Below are 14,628 nucleotides of genomic sequence, written 5' to 3'. Positions count from 1 at the left end.
ATCATAATCATAATATTTCTAAAGCAGAAAATTTCTTATCTCTGAACAAAGATTTGGCTTGAAAACTTAAGTCCCATGGAATGATGCTGCAAAACTCCAGAACTGTATTTCTTTCTTTTTTTTTAAAAGATTTTATTGGGGAAGGGAATAAGACTTTATTGGGGAACAGTGTGTACTTCCAGGATTTTTTTCCAAGTCAAGTCGTTGTCCCCCCAATCTTAGTTGTGGAGGGTGCTGTTCAGCTTCAAGTTGTTGTCCTTTCAGTCTTAGTTGTGGAGGGCACAGCTCAGCTCCAGGCCCAGTTGCTGTTGCTAGTTGCAGGGGGTGCAGCCCACCATCCCTTGGGGAGTCGAACTGGCAACCTTGTGGTTGAGAGCCCGCTGGCCCATGTGGGAATCGAACCAGCAGTCTTCGGAGCTAGGAACACAGAGCTCCAACAGCCTGAGCCACCGGGCCGGCCCCAGAACTATATTTCAAAACAGTAAAAATCACAATTGAGTTTTGATGGTCTGCCTTAAGAAATTTCCCTTTTACATTTAAGTCTTCATTAGTTCTTACAATGACAGCTCCCCTTACATGCTGTAAAGATTAGTTGAGGATAGTCATGAGCACAGGTAAAGCTGATTTGTAAAGTTCCATCAATGGCTCAGGAATTATATAAAACCAAATTCCTTCAGCCTTGTTACCAAGTCAGCTGCTTTGCATATCTACTGTGAGGCATTCTGGGAAATGGAGGGAGTCATAGAATTGCCCTCTTTGCATATAAGCACAAGCTAACTAGTTTAGCTTGCTGGTTATGCAGAGGAAAAAAAGCTCCCTGGGCTGCGAACGATATAAATACCAGCCCTCCCTTTTGCAGTGGAATCTTTCGAAGGTTAAATAATAGTAAATAATCAACTAAGATTTCTCAGATTGGCTGTGTTTACCTTTCTCTGAGAATTTTTTTCCCCTTGAAGACGAAGCAACTTTGGAATGAGAGCAGTATTTCCTTTTAGGCCTCCCTGCTTCAGACATTCAGAGAACAAGATCAGGCCTGGCCTGACTGGCAGAGGCTGCCTCGGGCGGACAGCTGGACTGGCCATGTGGGTGAGGGGAGGTGATTAGAACTTAACAGAAGGGAGGGGAAGAAAACCCCCATTTCATTTTGGAAGTTTTTGCACAGGACTTTCAGCAAGGTCCATCAGCAAAAAAGAGGTGAGCAGAGTTTTGCCCTTCCTCTATCGTAGAGGGTAAAGAAAGTTGGGAGTCAACTCCTGGAATGTGAATTATATTACAAATATATATGTGTGTGTGTGTATGTGTGTGTGTGTGTGTGTGTGTGTGTATATATATATATATATATATATACTTTATATATATGTATTTATAAATATATTTATATACATACATATATCTGTGTGTGTATCTATATATATATACTTTATATATAGATACTTTATGTATTTATTTATAAATATATTTATATACATACATATCTCTCTGTGTGTGTGTGTGTGTGTGTGTGTGTATCTCACCAAGGAGCAAGTAACACAAGTGATACACAAACGGAGAGAGATGAACTTAGAAGACCTGACCTTGGTGTCTGGTGACAGGTCATGATGTTTAGCTCAGAAGAGATGACAGATAAGTCCATTTGTGTGCGTCTGTATTACAGATGCGAATAAAAGTTGGACTGATGTGAGTTGGTGGGAAAAAAACATGAAATGAACCTGTTTATTAGCATTATGTACACAATGTTAAAGGGAAAGGAACATATTTCCTTTGTCCAGGATACACTGATCATGTTTGTAGCAAATATACATTCAGTAAACATTTATTGAGCACCTACTATGTGCCAGGCGCTGTGCTAAGTGCTGGGAATGCACCCAGTACCATAGTGCTGACAGCAGAAAGGATAAAAATGCCTTTGACCTTCACAAGTAGGTTAGAATTTTACAAGGCCCCTCCACTCCCTGCTGTCAACAGCACACGCAGAGCAAGCCTTGTGCTGTAATCTCTTAAGATCATGGCATTTGTTGTTCAAAACAAAAGTGTATATAAAACTTTAATGGGGACATTTATAATGCTTTTTTCTTCTTTTTTTAGAATAAGCTTATTATAAGCCTTGTAAACTAGAAGACCTTTTAATGGTAGAAATATTTTCTCTGCTGCTAAATAATAACAACTTTGTCAAGTTCTTTAATTTCTCTGGGATTAAGTTTAAACATTTATAAATGAGATGGTAGAAAGTAGGGCTAGGTTAATTAAATGACTCCAGGTTTAGGATGAGCAATCAGAGGACGTTAAAAGGCAGACAGCCACTTACTAGCCACTTCCAAACTGTATGAGCTCAGGGTAGTTACTTAAACCTTTTTTAAAATTATTCATTTCAGGTGAACAAAACAACATAATGATTAGACATTTACACCCTCACAAAGTGATAACCTCCCCCCAAGTCTACTACCCCATCTGGCACCATACACAGCTATTACAGTACCATTGACTATATTCCCCATGCTATACTTTACATCCCATGACTATATATATATTTTAAATTATAGTTAACACTCAACATTATTTTATATTAGTTTCAGTTTTACGGTGCAGTGGTTAGGCATTTATATAATTTATGAAGTGATCCCTGATAAGTCCAGTTTCCATCTGGTACCATATATAATTCTTACAACACCATTGACTGTATTCCCCATAGTGTATTTCACATCCATGTGACTATTTTGTGACTACCAATTTGTACTCCTAATCCCTTCACCTTTCTCACCCATCCTCCAAACCCCCTCGCATCCAGCAACCATCAGTTTTTTCTCTGTATCTATGAGTCTCTTTCTATTTTGTTTGCTTGTTTATTCTGTTCTTTAGATTCCACATATAAGTGAGATCCTATGGTGTTTGTCTATCTCAGTCTGATTTATTTCACTTAGCATAATATCCTCGAGGTCCATCTGTGTTGTTGCAAATGGAAGATTTCATTCTTTTTATGGCAGAGTAGTACTCCATTGTGTAAATGTACCACAATTTCTTTATCTAGTCATCTATTGATGAGCATTTCGGTTGTTTCCATATCTTGGCTACTGAGAACAGCACTGCAGTAAACCTAGGGGTGCATATATTCTTTCGAATTCATGTTTTGGATTTCTTTGGATAAATACCCAGGAATGGAAATGCTGGGTCATACGGCAGTTCTATTTTCAACTTTTTGAGGAACCTCCATATTGTTTTCCATAGTGGCTGCACCAATTTGCACTCCCACCAACAGTGCATAAGGGTTCTTTTTTTTCTGCATCTTTGCCAGTACTTGTTGTTCATTGATTTATTGATGATAGCCATTCTGACAGGAGTGAGGTGGTATCTCATTGTCCATTTCTCGGATGACTAGTGATGTTGAGCATCTTTTCATGTCTGTTGGCCATCTGTATGTCCTCTATGCAGAAATGTCTGTTCAGGTCCTCTGCCCATTTTTTAGTTGGACTGTTTGTTTGTTTGTTTTTGGTGTTGAGTTGTATGAATTTTTAAAATAAATACAGTGGTACCTCGGTTTTCAAACGTAATCTGTTCCGGAAGACCGTTGGAGTTCTGAAACGTTCGAAAACAGCCGACAACTAGGCCTCAGTATCTTGCACTCAGCGGAAGCCGCGTGATGTGTTCGACTTCCGAGGTGTGTTCGAAAACTGAAGCATTTATTTCTGGATTTCCTGCGTTCGTAAACCAAAATATTCGTCAATGGAGACGTTTGAAAACTGAGGTACTACTGTAATGGATATTAACCCTTTATCAGATGTATCATTGGCAAATATTTTCTCCTATTCAGTAAGATGCCTTTTTGCTTTGTTGGTTTCCTTTGCTGTGAAAAAACTTTATAGTGTGATGTAGTCCCACTTGTTTATTTTTTCTTTTGTTTCCCTTGCCCAAGGAGGGGGAAAAAAAAGCTTGTTAAAGGAAGGAGTTCCTGCTTTGACAGAAGAATCTAGTTGATCTCATTGTGTCTGTATAATAAATTTATGTTCTAGAACAATGATGTATCCGTTCTTTTAAAGAGTACTTAATGCATCCATAAATTTTCTGGTGTTTTCAAAAAACTTTTTAAAAAATTACAATATAACATACATAAAATACATGAATTTTAAGTGTTCAGCTTAATGAATTTTACAGATATATCCAGCTATGTGTCATTGAATATATGCATTTGGAGCATGTTATTTTTTTGTATATACAACTATACCTTTATTATGTCTGTTTTCATTTCTACCCTACAACTCTAATTTTTTTTAAAAAAATGTGGCCACGAGGAGCAATAGGTGACACTAAAGAGAAGAGAATGAACATTAATTGTGTGCTACCCTGTGTCAGGTGTCCTGCTTGGCTCCTCTCACAGACTCTGGTTTAATACTGAGACAAACACAATGGGCTCAATCATGTTACCCCCATTTTAAAGATGAGGAAATTGGCAAAGGCATTTGTCTACAGTCATACAGTTAGACAGTATTTGAAACTAGGTCTTTGGTACCAAATTTTATTCTTTCTCTTAGACAGTTAGCAAGAAGCCATGATATCTCCTTTATCGTGGAGATGATAACCTCCTTTACAATCGCAGACGTACTCTCTGTATACTCTCTTAACTTGGGTGTCCCTGAAAGTAGAACTTAAGATATTTCATTTGAGAAGTGATTCCAGGGAGGAGGAGTGGGGAACAAGGGATATGAGACTGGGAAGAGGGAAAACCCAGTGTAAGGATGAGTTATCAGTTTGGCCACTTCTGTTCTATCTCACTAGAATCTTCTCAGACGTCTTATGAATTGTGTCTACCTGGAAGACAAAAGAAGGAACTATGAATTCATTAGCTTCTGTCATTAAGGTGGCCCCATGATATTAACTACTCTCTTCTGGGTTATAATGTGTTGGTGACAAACAGTTCCCCCTAGGTACACTGCATCTTGCATGGGAGAAGATCTGGGGCAGGATGCAAGAGGTATGTGATGGGGGCCCAAGTAAAACATTATCAGGTTACACCCATGGGAACCTGGGCAAAGACTATATGGAACTCACTGCTGCAGCAGTGGCTACAGTGGGATATGGGGCTGAGGAGATGTGAAATGGTGCGTGACATGTATCCAATACACATACGAAGAATGCTTTGGGAGTGTAGACCCAGACTGGGAAACAGTTTCCCAGTAACATGCCTCTTCCTGTCGCAGAGATTTCAACCTATTCTTTTACTGGAGTTCATGTCCAGGCATGCTTGGCAAATTAATGAAGCAGACCTGAGAGCGTCTATTTATGTGCATCAATATGCATGAGTTCTTTGCTCTTTTCTTGAAGGAATGAGAAAGGGATTTTTATGTATAAGAGCCTAGAAAGAGATATGGGAGAAATACAGGGGACCAGGTGGTAGCTTTCGCATGACGAGGTCTAAACTCTGTGGAATAGGAGGATCAGGCAGAACGGAAAGGATCTGATTTATGAGGGATTCAATACCCTGATACCCAGCAGTACAAGCTCTTTAAAGACTCTGGTGACAAAGTGTAATAAAGAAGTAAGGGAGTTGGGCGTTCTTCCCACACCTGCATGGTTCCTTAGGGAAGATCAAATTTTTATAATGCAATAAATACAGTTTGGGTGCTTCCAAGAATACTCCCGTATATTTAGAGACAGAAAGTTTTTATTAGGGATGTTAGTAGCTGTAACAATTGGCGATTGGCCAGTGGGGGGCTGGGATTCAGAGTCTGAACCAGCCTCCAGAGATAGCATAGGGGAGGTTCAAGCAGGGCAACAGGCAGAAGGCCTGGTAGATGCGCAGAGGTCAGTTGTCAGCTGCAGACAGCTCTACTACACAATGAAAGAGTAGAGACCCAGGCATGGGAACTTGGTAAGGGGGTCCTACCAGGAGAGAATCAAGTAATATTCCAGGCCCAGAGGAAAGAGCACACAAAGTAGGAGCTCAAGATGTAGGTCAGGAAGGCATGAGGAGGAATCCAATAGAATCCAAAATGGATGTTATCATAAGGCAACTGGGGTTGAATCCAGTTGCTGGAAATAGACTTGAGACTGCCTGGCTTAAGGCTCTATTAGTTCCTCTTCCTGGGATATGTCTGAAAGCCAGATGGAGGTAAAGAGGCTGTTTATTAGCTAAACAGGCAAGTAGGCAGCAGGTGCAGTGAGTCAAGCGGGTCTTCACTGTTGAATTATCAAAAAGGTCCAGGTGTCTGAATTTACTAACAAGAAAGCAGGGCCCAAAGGGTTAAAGTCTGCTTGCAACAGGCCTTATAAGAGAAGACTGGTATTGTTTTTGTTTGTTCAATACCCCTTCCCCTTATCTTCTGGTAACAGAACTACTGTGTAATAGGGATCCCTGATTTCCCAGAGAAGTGAATGTGTGACCTAAGCCCAGTCGGTCAGTGTGCTTCCTTCACTGGGCTTGGGGATAGGCAGGAAGCCTAGAAAGACCAATTCGATTCTTCCTGGAGATTTGTTATTTAGGTACTTAGGAAAGGAGGAGAGCGCTCTCTCAGCCTTGGGATCAAAGCTGTAAAGATGATGTAGAGCAGAGTTGCTTTCCGTCACCTTTCTTGGGTGCCTGGGGAAAGCCAATTTCAGTAAGGGAAAATGAATCCAGATTAAGATAAAATTATAAGTGAAGAGAAGTGAGAAATGGGTAGGAGAGACAGAGTCCTAAGTACATTACTTGGGCCCTGAATCCAGCCATGCTTGAAGCAAAGCCATCCCTGTTCTTTCTTGAGCCAATAAGTTCTCTTTATTTAAGCCAGTTTCAAGCCAGTTTCAGTTAGGGTTCTGTCATTTGTCATGTAAGGAATTCAGACCAATGCATTTGTTTATTTACTGCTTCACAGTAGTACATATCTGTTGTCTATACCCGTAGATGGACTGAAATTTAGAGTTAGGACTGAAAATACTTGCTCAAGTCTGGCCTCCAATGCTCTTCAGGACACATGACCACTTGGGTGAGCACATAGCCAATGCCCCCTGTCGGGCAAAATCTCAATGATATCAGATCAGTGTCATTGTCTAGCACTGCCTTTGATACATGCTTGTTCTTTGGAGCTAACACCTCCCTCTTTGCCCATGGTCTTTTCTGACTGTGGATAAAATCCTCAGCCCTTTCCACTCTGAATCTTTTCTTTTGCCTAGTGAGTTTCAAACCTACAACTGAAATCCTGACCTTTCTCCTGAAACCAGATACATGCTTTTAATGTGTGACCCTGCATCTATTTGCAGGGTCAATGATCAACTCACACTCAGCATTCATGTCGCTTATTGGGGACCTGGGAAGAGTTACAGAATTTCCACAGTCAATGAAGGGAGAAGGGCATTATGAAAACAGGGAACTAGGAGAACAACTGATTGAAGTACTCATGGAATGATGGCTTCGGTTTGCTGGTGCATTAGGGAACAGCTTCGGGAAACCATGGTTGAGGTCAACACTGTGCATGAGGCAAGCAAACGCCAGTCACAGCCCCATTCTGTCTCATATTACTGAAACACCAGCTTTCTCAGCTTCCTTCTCAGCTATGCATGACAAACTTCTGGCCAAGAGAATACAGAAGGTATAACCTGGTAGATGTCATGGGAGCGTGTTTAAAAAGTGGACAGGCTGTGCTGGCATATTTATATTGGGCTTCCTCCTCTCCCCTCTTCTTCCCACTTAGAAACACACATGATTAGCTGTGGGTATAGCAGCCATCCTGGCACACCATGAGGCCCCCTCCCCCCACACCCACGCATGAGGATATGTTTGTAGGACAGAAGAAGAGAAAGACAGAAAGACCCTGGTTCCTTGATTACATCATCTGGCTACTGTGAAGCCCTGGAATGCTTTCCCCCATGTACCTTGGGCATGAAAAAAAAAGAAAAGAAAAAGAATCCCTGTTTGAGTAAAAATCAAATGGTCAGTCAGATTTTCTCTTGCTTGCAGCTGAATAACATGTTAACCGATAAAGCCGTATGTTCGAAATACTGAATGCCATTCTAGAGAAACTGGTTTATTCTATAAGCAAGGAAGATGCAGAAAGCACATTATATAGAGGTCAAGCTGATGCCATTATCAGAAAACTCTCTCCTTTTGCTGGTCACTGTCCATGCCCTTCAAAGTTCAATTCAGTCTCCCCCTATTCATGTCAGCTTCTGTCTCCTATCTTCACTACCGTTATACTTACTCACTGTTGGGTAAGGACCAAGCATAGCTTAGTGACATGTATGGGTACTAGTTCTCCATGGATTTATGTTATGTATCCCAATAGGACTGTAAGTGCCTTGTAGGTAGTGGCCATGTCTTATTCTCTCTCTCTCTCTCTCTCTCTCTCTCTCTCTCTCTCTCTCTCTCTCTTCCCCCGCCCCCCAGGTTGGAAAGAATCGCATAGTAGGTTGGTGCTCAGGCACTGGGTTTGAATCCTAATTCCATCATAAAATATTTGCAGATCTTAGGCACATTTTTTTAACCTCTCTAGGCCTCGGCTTCATCATCTGGGGAACAAAGGTTGATAGTAGAACTTGTCTCACAGGGTTATTGTGAGATTCAAATGAAGTATTTTTATGAATTCCTTAGCATCATTTTAGTTACCATTACATATGTAGTAGAGGGCTTGCATTGATTACTTCCATGTACCCATGTGCTTTCTAATGTGATTTTGTAGCTCTCCTCATCATGAAGTGGACTCCATTTCCCTACCCTTGAATCTGAGCTGGCTTTATTACATTTTTTGGCCAATAGAACGTGGCAGAAGTGATACTGTGCTAGTTCTCTGTCTGGGCGTCAAGAAGCCTGGTACATTTCCACTCTCTCTCAGGACCCCTGCCTTTGCCATAAGAACAAGCTTAGAGGAGCTCTTGGAGGATGAGTGACCCTGTGGAGTAAGACAGAATCTTCCTAGTAGAGTCCCTGGTAGACCAACCAATCTGCCAGTTGGCTTTAGATCCTTGAGTGAGTCCAGTCAATATCAGAAAACCTGCTCAGAAAAACCCATACATTTCTGAACAATAAAAATGCCAATTGTTTTAAGCCAGTGAGTTTTGGGGAGGTTTGTTATGTAGCAATAGCTAACAGATATAGGTTACTGAGGAGAGAGGAGGGACTTTGGCTATATAATTCGCTGCCATATCCATACCTAGAACAGTGCATCACATATGCAGGTGCTTCAAATATGTGTTGAATAAATTCCTGAATATAATTATCATTGTTGTTATCATCTTAAAAGGTCATAATGACAAGCAAATGAAATAAAGCAGGGAAGGCATTTAGCACTGTTTCTGGCACAGAGTGACTTCTCAATAAGTGTTAGCTATTAATGGGGTGATCTGGTTAATGACTGGTTAATTGATTAGCTATTAATGACTGGTTAATTGATTAACACATTTTTTATTAATATAAGACTAACTGATGTGTAATGGGGCCCTAAGTTCAGAGAATGAAGCATTCCTCTATCTTTCAGAAAACCTAACATTAAGCACAGTTGGGTTTTCCCTTGTAACTTTAAATAGACAGATAGACAGACAAACAGATAGACAAATCATGGATAGACTGCCCCAGGAAATCTGGAAAACAAAATTCCACTAGAATTGTTTGTGGAGCTCTGGAGCTTAGAGCTAAGGCATCCGTCTCCTACCAACTACCTTTTTTTTTTTTTTCCTGGTTTCCTCTCCTCTGCTACTCTCCCAGCACCAGGCCACCATGTATTGAGTTTCCAAGTCCTCCCAGTACACCGCTTCTGATCCCCTAGATTTTGGGGAACCCTTTCCTCTGTGGCTCTACCAGTGACCATCAAGGTAGGTGATGTGTGTGGTAATGGGAGGTGGGGTGTGAAACCTGGGGTACAGGCTCTGTAACTGCACTATGGGGCTGACCCTGCTTGCTGGTCCTGCTTTGCTCTTCTGAAAAGAAGCCTTTTCAAACTCACCAAGCAGAAGGCTCACACTTTGCAATCTCTCAGTGACCTCGTTAGTTCCCCAATTACATTTGACCACTAGGACGGCGAACACAGGGTACCCTCTCCATGGGGCTCATTATTTCCATTTTGGAGACTGTCATTCATGAAATTCTGACTTCCTTTGATTTTTTATGTATACCAGGCAAAGCTAAGAATATTGTAATTGTCTGTGATGTTTTGAAAACACTTGTTGCAAACTGAAGCCAAATGCTGATGAATGTTAAGTGTTCTGGAGAACCAAGCTTTGGCTCATTAACTGGACTTGAATGGTGTTATCCATTAGCTTCAAGTTCTGATAGCTACTCATCATGGAATGGTGCTAATTTAGTAATAATGGTGCTCACAGATTTTTATGTTTTCCCCACACTGAACATCACGCACATAGAAAGGCTAGTGTGAATGCCAGACCTGGAGTTAGAAGACTTAGTCCCAGATTTGCCATAATGTGACCTTGGGCAAATCAGCTAAGCTTTCTCAGTCTCCACTTCTTGTACAAAACAAGGGCCTTAGCAGATCTTCAGTAGTCTTCTTCACCAAGATTCTATGGTGTCAATATTATGTAGTTTGGTCTTGAGTTGCATAATGAGCAGAGATTCATCTTAGGAAAGGCACAAACATTGTGCAAAACTGATATATACATGGAATATGAAGAAGGGTGTCAGTTTCTTTCTTTTCTGCATCCTTTCTATATTAGTAGGGAAAAAATGTTCCCTGATGGGCTTGCAGGATAAGCCCTTAATCAAATGTTACATACCATCTGTTTGAGACAGTATTTGGTAAGTCAAACTTAAGTAGCTATAATCACTGTGGAATCTGAAACTGCTTCCTGTTATCCTGTCTATTTTCTGAAGCAGATGGGAGGTAGTCTAGCTTCTTAAGCCCGCACAAAACAGTAATATTCCAAGGAAGGAAGATGCTTGTTTTGAGGCTCATACTTTGAAACTGCTTATTGAATTTGCCTTTCCTTTTCTCCCTAGGTAGTCTCCCATTTATTTACACTGCCTCTCCTCCTCCTCCTTCTGTATCAGTTATCTACCCCCTCAGCGTGGCTCACTGTCTTCCTCTCTATTCTATCCCTTGGCACAATCCCTGGGAATTTTGATGTATGTGTTGAGTATTCTTATCCTGGCATTAGAAGAGGGCTAGGCCCAGAGATGTTAATGATTGGCTCAAGGTCCTATTACTGGTTCATGCCAGAGGATGAAAGATTGTCATGAGCATTAATTGAGACATGTATAGCGAAGGCCTCATGTAATGCAGACTCACTAGGCACTCCCCACTAGCTATGAGAATCATAGAAATACAGAGCTTACTCAGGCTGTCTGTTCTGCCCTCTGTAACCCTCAGCTCTGGTCATTTACTCCTCTAGTTTGAAGACTATGAAAATAGCTTCAAAAGCTGCCTTATTCTTCCTTCCAACATTAGACACATTTCCTTCAAGGACCCCTTTCTCTTCTACTGGCTGGATAACATGTAATACACCATCCTTTTCTATTTGAAAGGTTGGGGTCATTCTCTGGCACCACTGGCCTCTTCCTGTGGAGGCTGTGCCAGCCAAGCACACGACAGAGATCACCTTGAGTTCATCGCTGGTCCAAGTCCACGGGGTTGGGTTACTAGGATATGGGCATCCCCACATGTCAAATGCCTTCCAGGATATTAAGTGTCACGTAAACACAGCTTCTCCACTGCTGCCTCCTGTCACCTGTCAGAAGGCAGTTTACTTGACGTGGAGGCAAGCCACCACATCTTCCTGGAGCCTTTCAAGTTCTTCAGTCCCAATCCTGGACAGCAGTGGTGTTGCAATATCTGGAACTACCAAAGAATGTTGATGGGAGAATGTGGGATTGTTGGGAACATGACCTTCTGGGACTTGCCATGCACATTTGGATGTAGCAGGGATGGGTGAAGGTTTGGGGTCTGGAGGTACATATTGCCTTTCCATGGTTACAGAGAGGTCCTGGGGCTGGAGAGAACCTGATGGCCTGGTTTTCTCTACCATGTTCTGCGGTGTGTATGGGGAGAGCTACCCTTATGCTAGTTCTTGTTCCAGGGCTGTGTCACTTCTACTTCGAAAACCAACTTAAAATGGTGCATGCTAAGCCATTGTTACCCCCACTCCAAAGATGAGAACTCTAAAGTCAAGGGTGTGGCCCAAGGTCTTATTGGAGGCAGAACTAGAATCTGAGCCTTGACTCCAGATCCAGCTCTCGTTGCTTATCCTACTGTGCCACGGCCAAAGTTACATGATGAGACATTTAAACCCGAGAACCTAGTTCTGGATTCAATTTACATCCATCGTAATGTTCTTTAGCTTGTTCTCCCACTGCTGAGTCAGAGCAGCTCCTTGTTCTGACCTATTGAGTTTTCCCTAGACTGGAGAGTGTTACCATACTTCCTGGTCTGAACTCCAATGGCGGAGGGTGGGACCTAATGACAACTTTTGGATCATACTCGACTCAAATGGTTGCTACAAACTATGAAAACGGGGAATTTGAGTTTTTGTCTTTTAACCCTACCAAGCAGAACTGGTCTTTAATGCATAATTTGCAATAATGGTGATGATTCATACCACCATCCCCTGTCACTGATCTCTGCTGGGAATTAGCAAGAGGCTAGGACCTAAACTTTGAGGGCAGGATGCCAGGTTTAAATCCTGACTTTGCTGTTTCCTGGCTGTGTAACCTTGGACAAGTCCCTTAACTTTTCTGTAGCTCAATTTCCTGGTCTATAAAATGGGTAAAAGGAATTCCTTAAGATGAGATAATCTTTGCAATGTCCCTGTAACTTAAAGGATATTCAAGAAATATTGATTTCTTCACTCCTCCTCAGCTCATACGTGTTGCGTACAGTAACCATATTTTGAACATCACATTAAAAAAGTAAATGTTATGCTTAGGTAAGCTAAGTGCCTCAAGAGCTAGTAAAAAATAGGTCTTTGGGGTTAGCTATGCCACATGCCAAGTGCAGATTTCCTGTTAATGGGCTTTAACTGTTATTGATAAGAGAATGTTTGTGCTCCTTTGATGGAAGCACAATACAATATTTTGTGCTATCTATGAGGAAGTGGATCCCCATAAGTTACGCATTGCAAGTGAATTGAACCCTCATTTTTCTTACATGACCAGGATATTTGATCCAAAATGGGGAAAACCTTTTTGTATGAAAATATGCAATTCAAAAGAAATTCAAGAAATTCAAAAATATTAAATGCCACCAAATAGACTCTTATCATTAAACATAATCAGCTTGGAATGATAATTTCAATCCTTTTTTAAAATTTGGGATCATTACATTCTGCTACAATTTTCTTTTTTATTTTTCCCTCCCCAAGTCAAAAGGCAAATTTGTCTTATCCTCACTTTCTACGTAAGAAATTATATAAATTTAATTAAAACCTCTCTGTTTGTAGCACACTTAGATTGGCAGTGGGCAAAGGAGGCAAACACACAGCTATGTGACATCATCTTGCTCTCAAAGGTCAATCCTTACATGGGTTATAACCCAAACAAACCTGGCAGAGCAACTGAAGGAAAGTTGCCTGTTCTCACTCTGTCTCTAACTCTTGGTCTCTCTCTTCCTCTCTGTAAAACAGGACATATGAAGTGAATTGAAAAGCCAGCTACTGTTCACCCTAAATTTGAATCCTGGATTATTGTGGGGAGAAAACATGGTAGCTTTCTCTATCTACTGGAAAAGCAGGACTGCCCTTCTGGCCTATGACATTCCAGCTTCTCATTTGTATGCTGGTAGGCGCAGCGCCCTCCTAGTTCTAGATGTAGAAGGTGACAGTGTACCCATTGACAGTGTTGATGGATATAGTAAACAACGTCTGGGTATAGACAAGTAACAGGCATTCCTTTCAGCCATACTACCCGGCTTATGTTAATAAAGTATTTCACAAGGGAGAGCAAGAGGATGTTCCCAATGCATTATCTGTAGGGAATGAATTCCAACTTGTATTTTTTTAATCCATTTATTCATTCATTCATTCATTCATTCACTTACTCCTTCGACCAAGGTGCGTGTAATATATCCAAGGCCTATATCATGTGCTGAGCAGCAGAGATGAGTGTGATACCATAGCCACCCTAGATGAACTAAAGATTTAAACAAGAGTCCTTGCCCTGTGGCCCATAGATTCCCAATAGGTCTGAAGTTGGGCTTTGGGGGATCAAGAAACACCTTGAAATTAAATAAATAATTGGTCTAAATGTGTGTACAGTCATGCTCTGTTTAATTATGGGGTTACATTCTGAGAGATATGTCGTTAGGTGGTTTCATCTTTGTGCGAACATCATAGAGTATGCTTAAACACAAACCTAGGATGCTGTAGCCTACCACACACCTGGGCTATATGGTATAGCTTACTGTTCCTAGGTTACAAGCCTGTATAGCATGTTACTGTACTGAATACTGTAGGCAATCATAACACAATGGGATTTGTGCATCTAAAATAGAAAAGGCATAGTAAAAATATGGTATAAAAGATAATAATGGTATAGGGCACTTACATGAATGAAGCTTACAGAATGAGAAGTTCCTCTGAGAGAGTCAGTGAGTGAGTGGGCAGTGGATGTGAAGGCCTGGGACATGACAGTACACTAGGAGACTTTATAAACACTGTTCACTTAGGCTGCACTGAATATACAAAACAACACAAGATTAAATCAACACAAGAGAAAATGATGCAATC

At 41.1% G+C, this 14,628-nt stretch overlaps 1 long non-coding RNA gene across 1 annotated transcript in view; it reads left to right on the top strand.

Annotated features, from left to right (window-relative positions):
* The first annotated feature begins 354 nt into the window (after window positions 1-354).
* LOC141570063 (uncharacterized) overlaps window positions 355-14,628 on the top strand; it is a 120,643-nt gene continuing 106,369 nt past the window's right edge. Inside the window, exons 1-2 of the long non-coding RNA XR_012493865.2 lie at window positions 355-1,194; window positions 9,665-9,771. This is a non-coding gene — a long non-coding RNA (uncharacterized LOC141570063). The remainder of the gene's footprint in view (window positions 1,195-9,664; window positions 9,772-14,628) is intronic.

This window comes from Rhinolophus sinicus, chromosome 1 (assembly GCF_057876585.1).
Source record: "Rhinolophus sinicus isolate RSI-liver-muscle chromosome 1, RSI-T2T, whole genome shotgun sequence".
Taxonomy (NCBI): domain Eukaryota; kingdom Metazoa; phylum Chordata; class Mammalia; order Chiroptera; family Rhinolophidae; genus Rhinolophus; species Rhinolophus sinicus.
This window is presented reverse-complemented; position numbering and strand designations above follow the sequence as displayed.